The sequence below is a fragment of the Pteropus vampyrus genome, unplaced genomic scaffold, assembly GCF_000151845.1.
Source record: "Pteropus vampyrus isolate Shadow unplaced genomic scaffold, Pvam_2.0 Scaffold1, whole genome shotgun sequence".
NCBI lineage: Eukaryota > Metazoa > Chordata > Mammalia > Chiroptera > Pteropodidae > Pteropus > Pteropus vampyrus.
Genome location: NW_011888782.1, coordinates 36,543,911 through 36,563,262, shown reverse-complemented (window position 1 = coordinate 36,563,262; position 19,352 = coordinate 36,543,911). Strand labels below are relative to the sequence as shown.

The 19,352-nt window shown below is 37.0% G+C and overlaps 1 long non-coding RNA gene across 1 annotated transcript in view; it reads right to left on the bottom strand.

Annotated features, from left to right (window-relative positions):
• Nucleotides 1–19,352, bottom strand: part of LOC105309733 — a 61,926-nt gene that overhangs the window by 22,571 nt on the left and 20,003 nt on the right. The window contains exons 4-5 of the long non-coding RNA XR_002779001.1: nt 1,782–1,876; nt 1,314–1,662 (exon numbers count right to left, since the gene is read on the bottom strand). This is a non-coding gene — a long non-coding RNA (uncharacterized LOC105309733). The remainder of the gene's footprint in view (nt 1–1,313; nt 1,663–1,781; nt 1,877–19,352) is intronic.

Genomic DNA, 19,352 nt, shown 5'->3' with positions numbered 1-19,352 from the left:
GAGCTGGGACATCCATCTCCTCCTGCCCTTGGACATTAGCATTCTCGGCTTTGGGCCTTTGGGCTTGGATGAGAACTTACACCATCAGTCCCCCAGTTCTCGGGCCTTGGCTGAGACTGGAACTTACACCATTGGCTCCCCCTGGTTCTCAGGCCTTTGGTTTTGAACTGGAACCACACCACCAGCTTTCTTAGGCCTCCTGCTTGCAGATTGCAGGTCATGGGACTGCTCGGCCTCCATAATCGTGTGAGCCAGTCCCTCATAATAAATCTCTTTCTATTTATCATAACTATTCTATTAGTTCTGTTTTTCTGCAGAAACTTGACTAATACATAATTCTACTATTATTACTATTGAATGGGCTGGGCAGCAGCTATTCAGAATGTTGAGGTAGGAAAAGATCGAGGACCAGAAAGTCAGTCCAACCCACTGAGGAAGAACTTGAGATCCAGAGGTGGAAACAACTTGCTGAAAGTTACCAAGCTTATAAGTCTGGACCAGATTCCAGGGCTCCAGATGGTGGGTCTGGTGCTTTTTAGGCCACACTGAATTCTTGCCTTCTGGCAAATAAAGGAGTAGCAAGATGTAGAGGTAATACACTGGCCTGGGGGTCAAAGACACATTTAACTGTGCCTCTCACCATTCGTGTAGGGTCTGTAATGTTCCATAAATAGGGCAATAGATTGATCAAGGATAAGAAATCCACAATTACCATCACCTAACCAAAGCCTCCTTCCCCAGATCATTCAGTCCGCTTTCTATTATCTTTGAAACTTTGACCTTTCTCATACCAGATGTGCCATGTTGGTCTTCTATTATGTGATCATTTCATCAGAGATCAGATGCTAATATTATATGGCAATAGTTTGTGTGTATATATTCACACACATATACATATATATACACACACATACATATATCTGGCATTAAATATATATGTATACTTATATATTGGGTATATGTATACATATATATCTATACCAAATATATATGTATAGACAAACCTTTTGATTAATTTCCTTGCCTATTATCAGCAATATTGTTCTGGTTACCATAGTTAGAGCTAAAAAAAAAAAGTAATAATAATAAGCATATATATACACATACTTCTGGTAGAAGCCTCAAATAGTACCTCTAAATGTTAAAGTATTTTTTAAAAGTTGAAGAGCTGTGAAAAATGTTAAAATAACTTCTTATATAAGTTTTAAAGCACGATGATAACACTGCAAAGCCTGTCATTCTAGGGAACAACAGAATTTGAAAAGAAACATATATTAATACACTTAAGGTAAAACCTAGTAAACCATTCTTACCCGGTCTTCTTTCTCACCATTTTTAAAACATGGAGTCTTTCTCTTTCCTTATGTCTTTTTCTGTGTTTTTGATAACATGTTATTATTTTCACCCATGGTTTTTTCTCTCTTCTTTGCCTCTTTTTCTCTGTTTCTGTGTCTCTCCCTCTTTCCTCCTTCCATCACAGTTTTTCTCAGGATGATGTGGCAGCTCATGTGGTCACACATATATTCACTTGCCAGACAAGGTCATATACACTTGTCTTTTCTCTTTTCTCCTACTTGGTTTCAGCCCATGAGGCTTAATGTTGACCTTTCTCTATTCTTCCTGATTCTGCTTCCAGGTATCTCTTGTGTATTAGCCAGAATTCTACAGAAACAGAACCAAAAAAATATATTAAAATTTACATATAATATAACACATATTATATCTATACACACACATATGTATTATATAATATATACATTAAGTGTAAGGTATTGGCTCACTTGACAGTGGAGGCTGAGAAGTCCCATGATCTACCATCTGCAAGCTGGAGGCCCGGGAAGCCAATCTGAGTCTGAAGGCTTGAGAACCAGGAGCACTGAGGGCAGGAGAAGATCGATGTCCCAGCTCATCAGTCAGGAAGAGAGTCAATTCAACCTTCCTCCATCTTTTTGTTCTATTCGGGCCCTCAACAGATTAGATGATGGTCACCCACATTGGAGAAGGCCATCTGCTTTACTCAGTTCATCCAAAAGCTCATCTCTTCCAGAAACACCGTCACAAACACACACAGAAATAATATTTAACCATTTATCTAGGCATGCTGTAGTCCAGTCAAGCTGACACATAAAATTAACCTTCACGCCTGGCTTCTTGCTCCAACTTCCCTGTATGGTTGTTTATACTGCATCGGTTCCCCAAACTTTCCTCCTCAGGCCCTGATTTCTGTTTCTAATTCATGCCAGAAACCACACTTCACCCTCTGATTTTCCCCGTTGTATGGCTCGGATCTTGGATTGAATTTCCACTCTGATTAACTCTTTAGGGTAGCCCCCTAAAACACCTTTCCCGAATACTCACTACTTCCTTCATTTTTGGTTATTCTCGCTATGCTGCTTTTCTCACATGCCTTTCTGGTTTTGCTCTAACCTTCATTTTTTTCCCCACCACAGAGCTACTCATAATATAGAATAAAATTTTATTATAGAATTTATTTTGTAAAATGAAGACAGTTGAATGTCCCTTAGGCTGAATTTCAAACACAGGTGAATGGAACAAGTTCTAATTTAGCTAGGGAAACAACATTAATTGTAGTTGTTTTTACTTATTTTCCTATAGTCAACTGAGAAAAAAACTCTCCACCCTGAGAAAATATATGAAAAAAGATCTTAATCTAATTTCTTTTCTTTATTTGCTCTAATAATACGGTCCCTTTATGGTGTCTAAAAAGTTATTATTATTATTTTTTTAATTTGTAAGCAGAGATAGAAGGTATTTTGGTTGTTTTTTCCAGTTCACTGAAAATAGCTTTTAGGAAAAGCACGTTTTGCAGAAACACTGATCTTATAACTTAACTCTGTTATCTGTATCACTGAAAAGAAAGACAAAAATAACATGACCAAAGTAATTAAACACAAATTTCAGATTTTTGGAAATTACTGAATCTGAGACAAGATAGCTTATGTAGCTCCCCCTTTTCTTCCTGCCTTTTTAAAAAATTCATAGCTTTGAATTTTCACAATTGTAAAATCAATTTTAATGTATTTATAACTTTAGGAATATTATATGCCTACACAGCCTAAAGAAGACTGGCAAAACTGGAAAGATTCAATTCACTATGACTCATTTAAATGGACCAAGTCTCAGATTTGTTTCTCTTTCACTTTATTAAAACAAGTTCCACTCACAGACAAATGGAATTTTTAATCAGGAGTGAAATTTCTCCAGTCAACTCTTCTGGTCTCTTGTTAATTAAATGTGCAGACTGTCCTTTAAAAAGAAGAAAGATGGGCGTAGACATTATGGAACTGGGCCACATGAGAACCCTCTTCCACTGTGTTCCTCTACAGTCCCCACAGTGAACAAGAATCCAAATCCCACAAAGCCCTGAAACACATCTCAATCCCAAACTCCGTGATTCTGTGTGGTTTTGTAAATAAGTCCCTTTCTAGGAACATTGGAAAGGAAAAGGAAGAAGCTATGTCCTCCTCCCAGTCTGTGAAAATTAACAATTTTAATCTACCAAATCACCCAATTCCATTGAAGTAAGTCCCAAATTGAGCAAGGCAGCACCATTTCTTACTATGGTAGTCTTGGGTTTATCACAGCATGGTCAAAGATGATTCTTTTATTCATTAATTAATTTAACAAACGTTGAGAAAGCCTACTATATCACAGGCACCGTGCTAAGTACTTGGTAATATGTTGGTTAGTAAAACAGATATGATACTATTCTGAGGCTCAGGGATTGGGATAGAGGCTCACAGAGCTTTGGCCTTCCTGATGATTCCTCTTCACACTTTTGTGGATGCCAACTGTTTTCAACCTCTTCAGAGCCACTGCTGTGTGGTGACTCTCACTCTGGCCCTAGCTTTCCTTGAGAACTACTTTCTCTTCCTAGGGTGCTTCCTTGACTTCCTATTGTTAAGTGGAAGATACTGTTGATTGAGCTTCCCCAAAGCCATTTCCCATCCTCTTCTACTGTGATGCCTCCAAATACAGAGGCAACATAATCAAATATATACTTCTTCAGCTTCCTTTTATCCCCTGGCCCAGATGTAAGCAGAGATCTGCTGGAGAGAATTCTAGAAAAGCATGCTTACTTGATAAAAAGGGACACATGCTACTGGTAAACACTTCCAAGTTTCTCTTTCTTGCTTTGAAAGCAGAAATAATGGCTAGAACTTCAGCACTTATCTTGTGAACATGAGGAACTATCAAAAGGATCACAAAGATGTTGGCCCTGACGTGTTGAGCCACTAAAACACCAGCAACTTGTACCAGAGCGCTTATCATATGAGAATTAAACCTATATTGTTTAAGCCAGTGTAGTTGGATTTTTTTGGTAACTTGCAGTCAAATGCAATTCTTCCTGATATTGCCTCTGCCACTATCACAGCCAAAACTGTCTCTGCATCTAGGACTTTCATGAATCTTTCTATTTCTATGCTATTCAAGACAAGGGCAAAAAACTGACCTCAAAGTATTATTCATTCCTGAGAAAGTCTACCAGCACATCAGGACTCTCCTGGTTGTTTGGTGCCCATCCACTTTTATTTTGGTTTTTCACCTGAGGATACTTATCCAAATCACCTATTGGGACTGGGTATGAGGAGTGAGGGCTGCAACATGTGTAGGTACTCAATCTCCAGGCCAGAGGAGTGACATAGATATCAAATCACTCAAATAAGATTATGGCACCTTATCTCTTAAATACTCTCCTAGTAGGAAGGCATCCACAAATGCCCTCCAATAATATTATCCATATTACTAATTTCGAACTTTGGAGGTATATATGCAAATGATCTCAGGTCACTGAGATCGTTCATTCCAGAGAATTTAAGTCATATTTTTATTCTAAAGCATCATATTTAAATATTCTAAACTTCACACACATTATCTCTTTCTTTCCTCATGTTACTAAATGAAAAGTGTTTCTTGTCATAAGAAAATCTCCTGATCTGTGCTGTGAATCCCATCTCTTCCAACTTTCTCAGGAATCTCCTCCTCTGGATTATATCCATTGTCTATTATATAACTTCAAACTCTCCTTTTTTGCAAGACCTTTTTTATTATCATTTAAAAATACTATTGTCTCTCCTATCTTAAAAAACAAACAAAAAATCTAAATTTTACTAGACTACAAATCTCCAACTAAAATCTTATCTATTCTCCCAGCTATATATAGCTTCAGTTTACTTCCTCTTGCTATTAAGTTCTCAATCCACTCCAATCTGGTTTCTATTTTTACCACCTAAATTCTAGCATTCTGTCACCAATGGCCTGCATGTTGCCAAGTCAATGAAACTGTTCATATCTATCTTATCTGAACTCTCAGCTTCCTTTGTACATAGGTTGTCACACCTCCCTCTAGTAAGTCTCTTCTCTCGTTTTCCATCTTTCCCTGTCCATATACTCTGTTTATTTTTCTTCTGACTCATTGTAAGACCATTTTGCTTACTTCTCCTCTATTCAACCTTTATGTGTAGACCATCCTTAGGACTCGGTCTTGGGCCCTCTTCCATTCTGTCCCAAAGTTATCTCATATCTACTGCCATATCTTCAAACACCATATATAGGCAATTGTTTTCAAATCATATCTCCAACCCAGACTGCTCTTCTGAGTTACAGAGTCATAGACCCAAATGTTTATACTATTTCCATTTGGGACACATGAATACATTATAAGATTCTCAAACACAACCTGCCCACAAATAAACTTATTATCTCTAATGATCTTGCCCCCAAACTGCATACCCTATCATGATAAATGGTACCAACATCCTCCCAGGTGCTCCGGCCAGAAACCTGTGAGCCATCCTTAACATTTCCCTTTCTTCAATGATTCTCCTCCAGCTCCACTCCCCAAAATCAATCACAAATCCAGTAAACATCGCCTCCTAAATCCATCTGCTTTCCAGTTTAGGTCACCATCATCTCTCACCTGGACTACTCAAATTACTCTCTAACTAGATTCCTCTAATCTATTTTTCCTTGATCCAACCCCATTTTTCACATAGCAGTAAGAGCAACCACTTTAAATGTAAATCTGATCAAATCATTCCTTTACTAAAACCATTTTATGGCTTCCCAGTACTAAGTGTGAAATCCAAAATCCTTCTTTGTTTTTCCTGAACAAACAAGCTCTTATTTTTCCTTCTAGACATTATACATGCCAGGAATGCTGGTTTTTTTTCAGACCGTGCATAGCTAACTCTTACTCATCTTCCAGGTATGAGCTTAATTACTATTTTCTTAAGAAAATCTCTCCTGATTAAGTTAGAAATACATTCCCTATTTACTTTTATACCACCTTGTAATTTTCAATTTTAGGTCTTTTTACCATAGTAATTAAATCCTACTTGTGTGATTATCTAGTAGGAAGACCCTACCTAGATAATGTAAACTCCATGAGGGTAGAGACTGTGTATAATGTGTTCATTAACGTATTCTCAATGGCAAGCAGAGGGGAGTGGTATGTACTCAATACATTTGTTGGATTCATAAACTGAGCTTTATATATTTCTGCTTTTAGACCTATATTGACTTATTGTTATGTTCACAGACATATATGACTTTAATTATGACTAAATATTTATGTTTTAATTATAAGTATTTAATTATGATAATTATTTGTGATAAATTTATACTTCCAAAGTATTTAATATAAAAAAGGATATATTTCTACAAACTAAAAGAAGTTCTGGATTTTTCTATAAAACTAATTTTCGGGACAGAATTTCATTGTTCTTAAAAACTGCTGTCCAAGCAATCGTCATGTATTTTTTTAAAAAAGAAAAAAAGTCAAAAATTGACTAATTCAGTAAAATTGGTATATTGCCCATCGAGGTTCAAAATATATTAGAATAACATCTCTCACTTTTTTGAGACATTTTCTAAGTTGAATGAAATTTTAATTCCCAATCTAGAGCTCTTAGATTAAATAAGAAAAGGAGTTAAAGAGTGATACTCCCAAAATTTTCTCTAGTAAAATTCTAATATAAAGACTTAAAGGCCAGCCTGTGTCCCTGAAGTCCATGAAAAATAGAAGTGGGAAGAGAATGATTAACTTGGAAAGAGAGAATACAGGGAATGCCCTTGCCAAAAAGGAAAAATGTTGATGAGGATTTGAATTCTGAGAAAGTCCAAATTCTCAAGAGTTCTGATCTATTGACATAAGAATATTGGGCAGACAGAAGTGAGAGGAAGAAGTAATTAGAGCATATTTTTCAATCTTGGCACTTTTGACATTTTACTCTGGGTAACCCTTTGTTGCAGGGGGCTGTCCTATGCATTGTAGGATATTTAGCAGCATCTTTGATCTCTACCCAATGGATACCAATGGTGCTCCCCCAACCAAAAATAATTACACTTGAAAATGTCTTTAGACATTAACAAATGTTCCCTGGGAGAAAAAATTTCCAGTGAATTAGAAAGAGTCAAATGGATTGGCCAATTCAAAAAAGCACCAAAAGTCACAGTTTTCCTATCATTCACTGGTTTATTGACTCATACATTCACTAATTCATTAGACAAGACATAGCACTAGACACTGCATTCCAAAGATGACTATAGCACAGTGTCTCATAAGAGCTGAAAATCCACTAAAAGACAAAGGCTGTTGTCTTAGAATTACCATGGATTTGCAATTATGTGAGGTATTCAGTTACGTAGGTTTCAATGCAAAGAAAATTACCCAAGAAAGGTCCTAATCTTGTTTGAAATGCACAGTACGCTTGATTATGGTAAACAGAGAATTAGCCCTCAACATCCAATTCAGTTTCCTAGAGCACCCTCCTGACTTGCACCAGTGGAGAGCAAAAACTACTTTTCCCAGAATCCCTTGCTGCTAAGCTTTCTGGTGTAGATTTGCTCAGTCCTTTGCATTAGCTTGAATCCGATAAGTGAGGAAGACCCCACCTTCCTGCCACTTGCTGTTCAGAGACTCTGGGTTTTCCCTGAATGTGTTTTAGTATCAGTCTCAAGCTCTGTGGAGGTTTAGAGGTAGGTGCAGTAGGTATAGAGTTGGCTTCCTGACTCCTAAATGACAACTATGGCACTGTGTTCTTGAACTTAACAGGTCAGCAGTGAGCTCTTAATTCCACTTTCTGACTCAGAGAAGCAGCAGCACTTCTGGTAGGCCAGGTAGCAATATTATTCTGGAACTTATTCTGAAAGATTCAGCCATAAGCCTTTAGCACTTTGATGGATATGTATGGGACCGATTCCTTGAATTATAGCTCACCCTGCTTAAAATATCTAGAATGAGTTCTGTTTCTTTGCAAATTGAAGCTTGCAACTCTATACAACAAACTGTACTAGCTACCAAATCTATCACATACTCTGATCACACACCCCTAGTACAAAAACAGATAATAGATTCCTAAGTTAAGCACCAGATGAAGAATCTGGCTTCCATTCAGGGGCCATGCTGCAAGGAAAATGTGTTTGCTTTTGTTTATGTGTTGTTGGATTGATACAAGGAAAAATATAAGTTTGCACTGTAAGTACAGTGCCAGAGATAAACACAGGGTGCAATATGGAGATGGTACATAGTCAGGGAAGATTTTCTAGAAAAGTGATATCTGAGCTGAGTCTTAAAGTATGACTATGAGTGTGCCAGAAAAAGGATGGGAAAAAGGACAGAGGATGTGCATTTGGTATAAAAAGTTGAGAAAGCACAATATATTTATGGAGCTGGAAATTGTTCAAGGTTGCTAGATTGTACAAGGAAAGGTAAGAGTGTTGAAAGATCCGTTGGAAAACAGACAAGATCATGAAGTGGGGGGGCAATATAACTTCAATGTTTTCTTGAGTCTAAGAGGCCACTGACAACAAGACATGCTATCTACTTTATAAGAGCTTTTAAGGGAAAAAAATGGAAACATTACACTAAATGTATTCATTTCTTTTAAAACTAAACTCTTTTTGATACCTAAATCACAATTTGCATCTAAACCTTCTTGACAATATTTGTCTATGAGAATCTAGGGGGTCTAGAGATCCTTTTAAATCACTTTTGATCATTTGGAGGTTGGTCATATTAAGCTTTTCACTGGTGCCAGTGGTCTTGATTTTTTAAAAGATTAACAGTAAATTTCAACACATATCAAATTATATTAAGATTTCCTCTTCTGTATTTCCTATTTGGTTAAACTCAGAGTTTTGTTTTTTCATTATTAAATTACATATTACTATAGACCAAATAACTTCTCCTAAAAGTTAGCCAAAATCTTTTGACAGGTCAATATTCCATAATGAAATAATGGTCCCTGTTTAAATGAATTAATCTCACCAACTTTTCCTATTGAAAAGCCTGTCATCTGTTCCAAGAGATTTGGCAAGATCAACACCTTTTAATTCCATCACCCACTATATATGACAATCTTTTATGTACAGAACTTATTTTCATTTCAGTGCCGCATCATAAAGACATTATTTTGCAGACATTATAAGCAAAGAATTGGGGCTCCAAATTTAAGGTTAAATTCAACCACTTGTTATTAGCACAAGAAAAGCTCAACTGAGAGAAAACAGAATGAAGAGATATCATGATGCATCATTTAGTTCACACATATTCAGGAAATGACAACAGTCACAATTCTGCAACTCTCTCTTCTGTCTGGAAACCTGTAAGATATTTTAATTGCAACAGCTTTCCTGTCTTAAGAAGTGGTAAAAGTAAGGGCAAAAACATATTTCAAGCAAATTGAGGCCTGAAACAAAGTCCAGTGCATACAACAGGAAAACTTCTCCTTTTTCCCGTGGACCAGGGGATGTGGGATGTGGCAAGGCTGAGCAAGAAAGTTGATTTTAGATGAGAAGTGAGAGTGGAAAAGAGGAAAAGAAAATAGAAGTCTTTGCTTTGACAGAAGGAATGCTTTTATTGAAAAGATGGAAAGAAGGAAGGAAGGAAGGAAGGAAGGAAGGTAGGAAGGGAGAGAGGGAGAAAAAGAGGGAGAGAGGTTAGGAGGGAAAGAAGGAGGAAGGATGAAAAAGAAAGAAAAAAGGGAAAAAAGGGGAAAAAAGGGAAGGAAGAAGGCAGATGACTCACTACCATAAGGAGAGACACTCAAATACATAAATAATCTGTGGTTCCTTTAATCTCTAAAATATGCCGAATCTTCCTTTCAACCTTTCAAACTACCATCCTGCTAAGTAGTGGCAGCAATTTATACTTGTTGATTTTTCTGGTTTATACTATCTACATTTGTTTTAAATGTTTAATCTACGAGAATTTCATTTTCCTATCCAATTGCTTTAAAAATCTCCTTTGGATGACTCAGTTTTATATCTTTCAGATTTCTGCTATTCCCCCTTCTCATCCCTAAAATGATATCTAGAATATAGAATATGGGAAGTATGTGGCTCATGTAATCTACAGATAACAGAGGCAGAAAGGCCCTCTGATCTTTGCTCTACTCTCTGCCTCCAAAACAAATCCTTTATCCACCACTTGACCATGTGGCCTTCTGGTATTTGTGGCTTATGTTGGGACATTGATGTAACTCACATGCTGGTCTGTACTGTGGTAAAGATCCAATATCCCTCCCTGGGTGATTCAGTCCCATCTTTACCCTCTCTATTGTTACAGATCACACACACACACCTGGCTCTGTCCACCCTTTAGCCCTTGTCTCAAGCACCCCACCCCCTCCTCCACAATGATACCCCTCCCATACACTTGCAAACTCTCCAGCCAGCCTCACAGGGAATTCTGGGTTCCCCTTTGAGGATAGGAGAAAATATCTAGATCCCAGTTATAACTGGAATTTCTTCATCCCCTCCAAACTTTGCTGAGCTTTTGAGTGTATCTTGATGCCATCACTCACAGCTTGGTGTGGGACAGTCTATAAGGCATCTCCTTCCTGAGTTCCGCATGTGAAGAAAGGCCACGAGGTAGTTGATATTTCCTCAACTTCCTAACACACCAGAGCTATACTGTCCAAGCCAACACCTAGAGAGGGATGATGGTAATTCACCACCTGCCAGTCTTACTCTCCATCTCCATCCTCCCTTCTCGTAATCTCTTGAACCCAGTAAAAGCTTTTTCTTTTCAATTACAGTTGGCATTCAATATAATTGTATATTAGTTCAGGAGTAGGGCATAATGGTTAGTCATTTCTATAATTTACAAAGTGATCCCCCAATAAGTCTAGTACCCACCTGGCACTATAGTTATTACAACATTATTGACTATATTCCCTATGCTGTACTTTACATCCCTGTGACTATTTTGTAACTGCCTATTTGTACTTCTTAACCTCTTTACCCAGCCCCCTTAACCTCTTTCCATCTGGCAACCATTAGTTTGTTTTCTGTGTCTGTGAGTCTGTTCTGTTCTGTTTGTTTTGCTTTTTAGATTCCACATATAAGTGAAATTATATGATATTTGTCTTTCTCTTTCTGACTTATTTCACTTAGCATAATACTCTCTAGGTCCATCCATGCTGTTGTAAATGGCAAGATTTCATTCTTTTTATGGCCAAGTAATATTCCATTGTATATGTACCACATCTTGTTTATCCAATAGTCTATTGATGGGCATTTAGGTTGCTTCCATATCTCAGCTATGGCAAATAATGCTGCAGTGAAGATAAGAATGCATTTATCTTTCCAAATTAGTGTTTGGAATTCTTTAGATAAATACCCAGAAGTGGAATATCTGAATCATAAGGTAGTTCTATTTTTAATTTTTGAGGAATCTCCACACTGTTTTCGACTGTACCAATTTACAATCTCGCCAGCAATGTATGAGGGTTCCCTTTTTTCCACATCCTCATCAACACTTGTTTGTTGATTTATTGATGATAGCCATTCTGACAGGTGTGAGATGATTTCTCATTGTGGTTTTAATTTGCCCAGTAAAAGCTTTTCAAGCCCTCTGAATCATATATTTGTAGTAGTTAGGAGAACACTAGTTACTGTAACAAATATATCTTGTAATATTTAAGACAACATAACAAAAGTTTATATCTCACTCACAGTGTCACAGTTCCATTCATGTGATCCTGTCAGACCCCTTTCTATGTGGTCATACAGTGACGAAGTTTCTTTCATCATGCATATTTTATCTTTTCTTAGTCCTTGAAGGATCCTACATATAAGGTTGCTAGGAAACATATAAGGTTGTGGCAATGACACAAATCACTTTCACTTGTGTACCATTGGCTAGAACTCAGCAACACAGCTACACCTGAATGCCAGGGAAGCTGAGAACTATAATCCAGATACATATCTAGTAGGAACAGTAAACTCTGGGAGAATGACAATAAGCTGTATGATATAGGTCATAGGAAAAGGAAAATTTTTTTACACAATAGGAGAGACACTAAATTCTGAGTCCTCCAGGCTCAGTTTTTTATTTACTGAAGGACTTTTTATAATCCTTTTATACAAAGGCTGATCTTCTAATATACTATCTTGCTTAAAGTCTTATTTTGAATTTTAGAAGCTGATAGTAACTCTTTTTTCTTTGTAGTTCTGATGTAATACATGTAATCCTGCACATTAAACAGCCCTTGAAGCAAATAGATATTTCCAAGTACACCAAATGGCAAAAGATTAAAGCATATTAATACTTTGAAAATAGTCCTTTTTACATAAAATTATTGTAGTACTAAATGCTGTTTTTGAAACTTCCAAAGATGTCCAAAGAAACTGAAAAACTGAACTTATGCCTGAAGGAGGCCAGCAATCTGCTCTCGTGTACCACATAAAAAACTGATGTCCAGAGGCTGAAATCCCTAGCCCCTAGGCCAGCTCAATGCTAATAAACCTATCCTCCTGTCTATCAACCTTTGGCCTCAGCAAGACCACTCTAACCTTTAATCTCAGAGTGGTCCTTGCAGGATTCCTTAAGGTCTCAGATTTTATCCCAAAGCCTATGTGAAGAGTAGCATAAATAGATTTGCATTTTTGAGAATATTGGAGAATATAGGCAGAGTCCTATACAGAGTTTATGGTACTGATCCATACAAGGAAATATGAGGGTCAGAATTCTACAAATGCAAGATATGAATTAGAAGGTCAAATGAACAGGAGGACAGGAGAGACCACAAGGAGGATTGCCAGATTTCTAATCTGAAAGAGTAGGAGAATGGTGACATTCTTTAAGATATAGGAGGAAATTTGGGAGTGGGGAAAGATAGTAAGCTCAGTCATGGATTTTCTGACTTTGAAATTGTGTTACTTCGAAAAGAGATGTTCATTGGGCACCTTGATATGTGGACGTGGAGCTCAGGAAGAGGTCTAGTCTAGTGGACTAGATTTGAGAATCTTTACAATATTAATGGCAGTTAATGTCACGAGAGTGAATGAGCTCATTTCCCCAAAATTGTGTAAAATCAAAAGAGAAGAAGAATGAAAGAGGACCTAAGGAACACCAACATTTAAATAATCTGCAGAGAAAAAGGAGCAAACAATGGTAGAAAGAAACATCCAGAAAAGTAAGACAGTAGAGGGGGAAAAAAGAAGAATCAAATGACATTTTTTCAAGTAAGATAGCTACTTCAATTAAAAAAAAAAAATACAAACAGGACTATGGGCTATATATTATGTAACTGCTTATGAAATGTTGGGCACTTTGAGCTATTTCCATTCAGAGTTTCTATTCCACCAACTTGATCTAAGTTTTCAAAGACTCAATTTTCTTCTATAAATGGTGAAAACCAGGGGAAAGAGGGAAATTTATTTATACTGTGTAGTTGCACAAAGGTTGGATTTGACTAAAGGCTTGCACAAGGATGGGCGATAACACTCCTGGATAGTCAGCCAGCAAGGGAAATCCTCATTAGGCTCCAATAGGAAAGGCAACTAGCAGAGCCCCTACAATGGAGACTCAGGCTCTACTCTCAGGAAGCTCTTGGACATCTGACAACTTCTCACAGTGCTCCTGCTCTAAGACAGCATTTACGTCTGACTGGATTAGCCTTTTCAGACTCAACCATCTTCTTCTCATCCTAATACCCTCTATTCTATTTCCTCAGTCTCTCTCCATCTTCAATACAGGTTTGGGGGATGTTTTTCCTTTGTGGAGTCATGGGAAGGAGGTCTTGTTTTCATTGTGATGGTTCCCCAAGGTATTATAGGGTTTTTTAGACCAAAACAGGAAGACACTTTTGGTTTCTCTTTCTCACCTTGTCACATTCTTCCAATGTGTTAGCTCAAAGAACCTAACTGCTTGAATTAGGGGGAAAGGGGGTGTCAAAAGAAAAGTAAAACATTCTATCAGTGGTAAAATATTTACTGCATAGAATATTAGGCTGACAAGCACACACACACGCACACAGAAAAATAAGCTGGTGCTATAGTCTGAATGTTTGTGTCCCCCCAAAATTCAAATGCCTGAATCCTAATGTAAATGGTGTTAGAAGGCGGGGCCTTTGGGAGGTGCTTAGGACATGTGGGTAGAGTTCTCATGAATGGGATTCATGCTCTCATAAAAAAGATCCCACAGAGCTCCCTAGCCCTTTCTACCACTTGAGGATACAATGAGAAGTCTGAGACCATTGAGGATTCTCTCCCAACCATGTGGCCCCCCTGTTCTTGGACTAGCCTCCAGAATTATGAGCAATAAATTTTTGCTGTTTATAAGCTACACAGTCTGCTATTTTGTTACAGCATCCTGAACAGACTAAGACAGCTGGGTAGTATTAAAAAGGTGACTTTTGGACATAGTGCACTAAGACTATTATTTATCTAAGAAGATAAACAGCAATGGCCAATAAACAGAGGTATAAAACAGGCTCTTCTCCTCCCTCTGAAGGAGCAGTCAAGAGAAACAGACAGGGACAATGAGTATTACATTCGTGTTGAGGTCGATTTTTCCAGGGCCTAAATCCCCTTTTACCCCCTAAATAAATTTGCTACTTTGGGTTGGACATTGACTTTTTCTGAGGTTCATACCGTTTGGAATACAAAAGATTTATAAAATAATCAAGAATCAGGTTACAGATGTAAATGTTTTGTCAGTCAGAATTGACCAATTTCATATCATTAGTTTCAACAAATGCGGCTGTTGGTTAATCCATTGCACCTTTTTCCCAGTCTCAGGTTTGAGTAGAACCATTAGACAAGCCACAGGCCCAGAATTTTAAAAAGTGAACATAGTACTTAACACCAATATCTCTGGCTCTGACCTCATTCCTCACCATATCCCAAAGTGTTAGACTTATTATGAGGAGAGATTGGAAAGTGATCCAATTTCTTACATATAATCTGCTTATATTTCAAATCTTGCCTTCCGACTTTAATCATAGGGTTTTGGCCAATGTTCTTTTACCCATAGCACTCCTTTATATTTCAAGAAAAAAAATTATAAATAATATTTTTTACCACAGTGAAAATATTCAAAAATATAGAAATGGGGGTGATATAAACTTGCTAATATAATTTCTTAATTAGAAGCAACTTTGGTGTAATGGTTAAGAACATTCACTCTGGGTCCAGGTTGTCTGTGCTAAAATCACAAGGTCACTAGATATGTGACCTTGGGCATATCCTCTCTGTGCCTTGATCTCCTCATTTGAAAATTCAGAAATAATCCCTGCCTCATACTACTTTTAAAATACTAAAGCTCTTAGAACACTGCTTGCCACATATTAAGCACTCTATAAATGTTATCTATTGACTATTGCTTTACACTCTTCAATTACAAGCACATTTTCAGCTTGTTACCTTAACTTTTTATCTTATCATTTTCTTTAATGCCCATCATTATGCCAAAGATAATAGTAATTAAAAATGATAATGCAAATGATAATGAAATCACAAGAGGTCAAAAGAGAGAACTCAGATTTTTGGTCCAGAGTGTCTTGGACACTCTGAAAGACTATTATTGGAGAATGTGACCTTGACCTTGACAAGTTACCAGAGGAAAATAAATTCAATGTTTGTAAAGAAAAGCACCAGCTCTTAATAACCAATTTGACTCACATTGTAATCAGTTCAAACATTATTGTATAACATAGTTTGTCCCAAAAACATTCATTTCAGTGACTACAGTAAGATATAATTTGTCATAAGACATATTATGTTAATGTATTTTCATACTAAGATAGGACATTTAACCAATTAATAAAACCAATTCAATAAGAAATTCACTACAATAACAATAAAAGAATTAGTCTTAGACTGGTATCATTAAATCTTTTTTTTTTTTTTTTAAGTTTTTGACAGTGTCAGCTGGGAGCAAAAATGGACTTAACAATTTAGTCAAGGTTAGAGATTATGGTCAGGGTGCTGCTTTAATGGAATTTTTTATTATAAATGAGAAAGAATATAGGATTTTTAACACAGAGGAATAACTACTCCGACACTTAGGCCCAAAAGGCTAAAGAGAAATATCCTTAATATTAACCCAACATGGTGACCTCATTATGCCTTAGTTACTGTAATCCTTAGCCATTAGCTGAGATATAGATTTTTTTACATGAGGGTATTGTTCTCTCTGTGAAAGAAATGCCTTCAGAAACATTTCAAATAATTTATTATAAAGGCTTTCTGGTAAGGCTGTGGGGTAGTGGTGAGAATGTGGAGGTAGGGAGAATGCTATTTTTGAAGACTCTAAAATGACTTTTTGATACTGACTATGGTATAAAATAACCTCATTTGAACTTGGAATTTCCAAGACTTCTTATAGAAACAGTACTAACTTCTCTCTTGAAGAATTCTGTATTCAAATAAAAAGATCAAGGAAGCTGTTGGGTGAAGTCAAGTTACTATGATAAGCAGCAATATAGCTGTTCATGTATGTGTCTGTCTGTCTGTCTGTATGTATGTATGTATGTATATGTGTAAGTATGTGTATGTGTGTGTATGTATGTGTATAAATATATGTATGTGTGTGTATGTATGTGTATAAATATATGTGTGTGTACGTGTATGTACATGCTGTTGGGAGCCAACTAGATCTACCCTTCATGACTCAGGCACACATTTTGTCAGCTGCAAAGGAGATTGGCTGAAGAAGACTGCTCACAGCTCAGGTGTCTCTAGCAACTGCCATCAGGGAAAGGGAAATGAATCAGTCAAGTTTATACCTGTGGGGCAGTCCACATTCAGTGACTAATCGATGTGGGTGTAAAAAGGCTAGGCCTTTTTGCATCAATTCGGAACAACTCTAAAAAACCATCCCAGCTCCAGAGTGCCCTATGATATTAGCTGAAGCCTTTGTCACATCTACATTGCTTCCCTCATTTCCTCACAGCAATTGTTCTGTAGAGAATGCCCCAGTAAATTTCCTGAACATAAATCTTCATCTCAGAGTCTGTTTTTCAGGGAACCCATACTAAAACATTAAACATTTATTATTTAGCATTACTTTTAGCAAAGGGTTGGTTTACTGATTTATAGATGTTGAAGGGAGATAAAGGCGGCATGAATTCTTGACTTTAGCCATAGTATCTGTTGATATAGAACAAGTAAGGAACTAAGATGGTGGTTTATTATTTTGCCAGCCTGATAACTTGCATGTTTTATTTCAGTGAAAATTCCCAGACAATTGTCTAAATCATTTTTTTAAAAAGAGGATGGGTGGGCGACATTCAGGCCAGTTGTACCCAACATTTCTCCAACAACCTCATTATCACCATCTTTCAGAAACAGTATGTTAGTATTGTGTGATTCTTTGAGATTAGGTTTTAAAACAAGATCAGGCAGATAAGGTCTGCAAGGAAGGACTGTGGAGATGACAAAATAGTGTATCTTTTCAATACAGTAATGAACAATATGTGGTACTTTTGATAAGCAGTGGGTGACAGAGACATCCAGGAAGATGTAATCAGGGCATGTCAACCATTGTGTCTCCCTTGAAAGAAGGCACAACTTAGAGATCCAAGGAGGTTGCAGTTGACATCAAAGAGATCTAGAAGGAACACAGTCATGGAACTGAGGTTTAGAGCTAAGGTTCCAATATGATACATGTGGGAAAGGTCTGGGCTCATGTTTGGTGGGAGATTAAGTATCTAAAAAGAAGTCACCATTTGACTCTCATATTCCTCAATATTTTGATTTCCCACTACTTCATCAATGTATTTTCATCATAGTAATAATCACCTTTTTAAAAAATATATTGACACTTTCTAATTTTTACAGAATGTTCTCATGGGAAGAAACCTGCTTCCATTGCTGCAAATCCAGCTTCTCCAAGGTTAGAACCTGAGCATAGTTTGGCAGCCTGGACTCCAACAAGGTGGATCCTGGTTGCCAAAACTTAGGCATAAATATAAATAGCAAGATTGAATAGACCCTTGGTCGAGTTCTTTTGTATAAGAAAAGGATTGATTGTTTCATTTCAGAGCCTTAGGCGGGACTGAACCCACAGCTGGGGACAAGAAAATCCCAGCTACTGAGAGAAGAAGTATGTGAGGAGGGCAAGCCAGAAAAATTACTGTAAAAGGACAGAGGCCAAGATCTAGGCTAGTCAAGCAATTGACAAGTATTATGGGAAGAGTGGTTATTTGGAGAAAAAAAAGAAAATCACTATTGCAGAAGAACCTTGAAAAACCTTCTGAGAAGAAAGAAACTCTAGGTACAGAGGAAATGGTAATATATAAATTCCACTTGTTGTTTTTGAAAAAAAATTTGGCCTAAGGTCATACAGAGAAGGCATATCCTCCTTGTACCATGTGAACCCCTGAAGGCTTTCCCTAACGGGTCAGAGTATATTCTCTACATTTATTCTCTAGTTTGAGCATTAAGCTCATTAGTTTTTTTTCCCCCGTGGTTCTGATAAAACTCTGAATTCTATTCAACCCAATAAACATTGGTCTAACTACATCTAAAGGGATTAACTCAGAATATAATGATGGTAACTTATATGTGTCTTATACTTAATAAAACTTGATCATACATGATCTCCCGTGAAGAATGTCATGTACCATTATCATGATTTTATAGATGTAATAATTGAAGCTTAAGTAATATTTTGAGAGACATCTTACCAGGAGGTATCAGATTTAGGACAGAAGCTGGGGTGGATATCTGGACTACTAAATTAAATCTCACCATATCATTCTATAGAACCTGTCTACATCTATAACACATAGAGTCAGATACTCTTTGAATACTCAACAAATGTTAATTAAAGGAACTTTCTGTGATTAGCATGGCTTACGTGTGACATGACATTTTCTGCCACCTAGTGGTTTTCTAAACCTAAGCATGTGAAATCACCTTTTGGGGCTCAGGTTCTAATTGTAAAATAAAGAGTTTAGAGTGGATATTTTTAAAGATTTTTTTTTTTCAGGTATAAAACCTAACGTGTTTCTTCCCAGTAAACAATGCATAAACCTTCACCATCTGGTATTCTGTGGAGGGAGGGAGGGAAGGAAAGAGGGAGTGTGTGTGTGTGT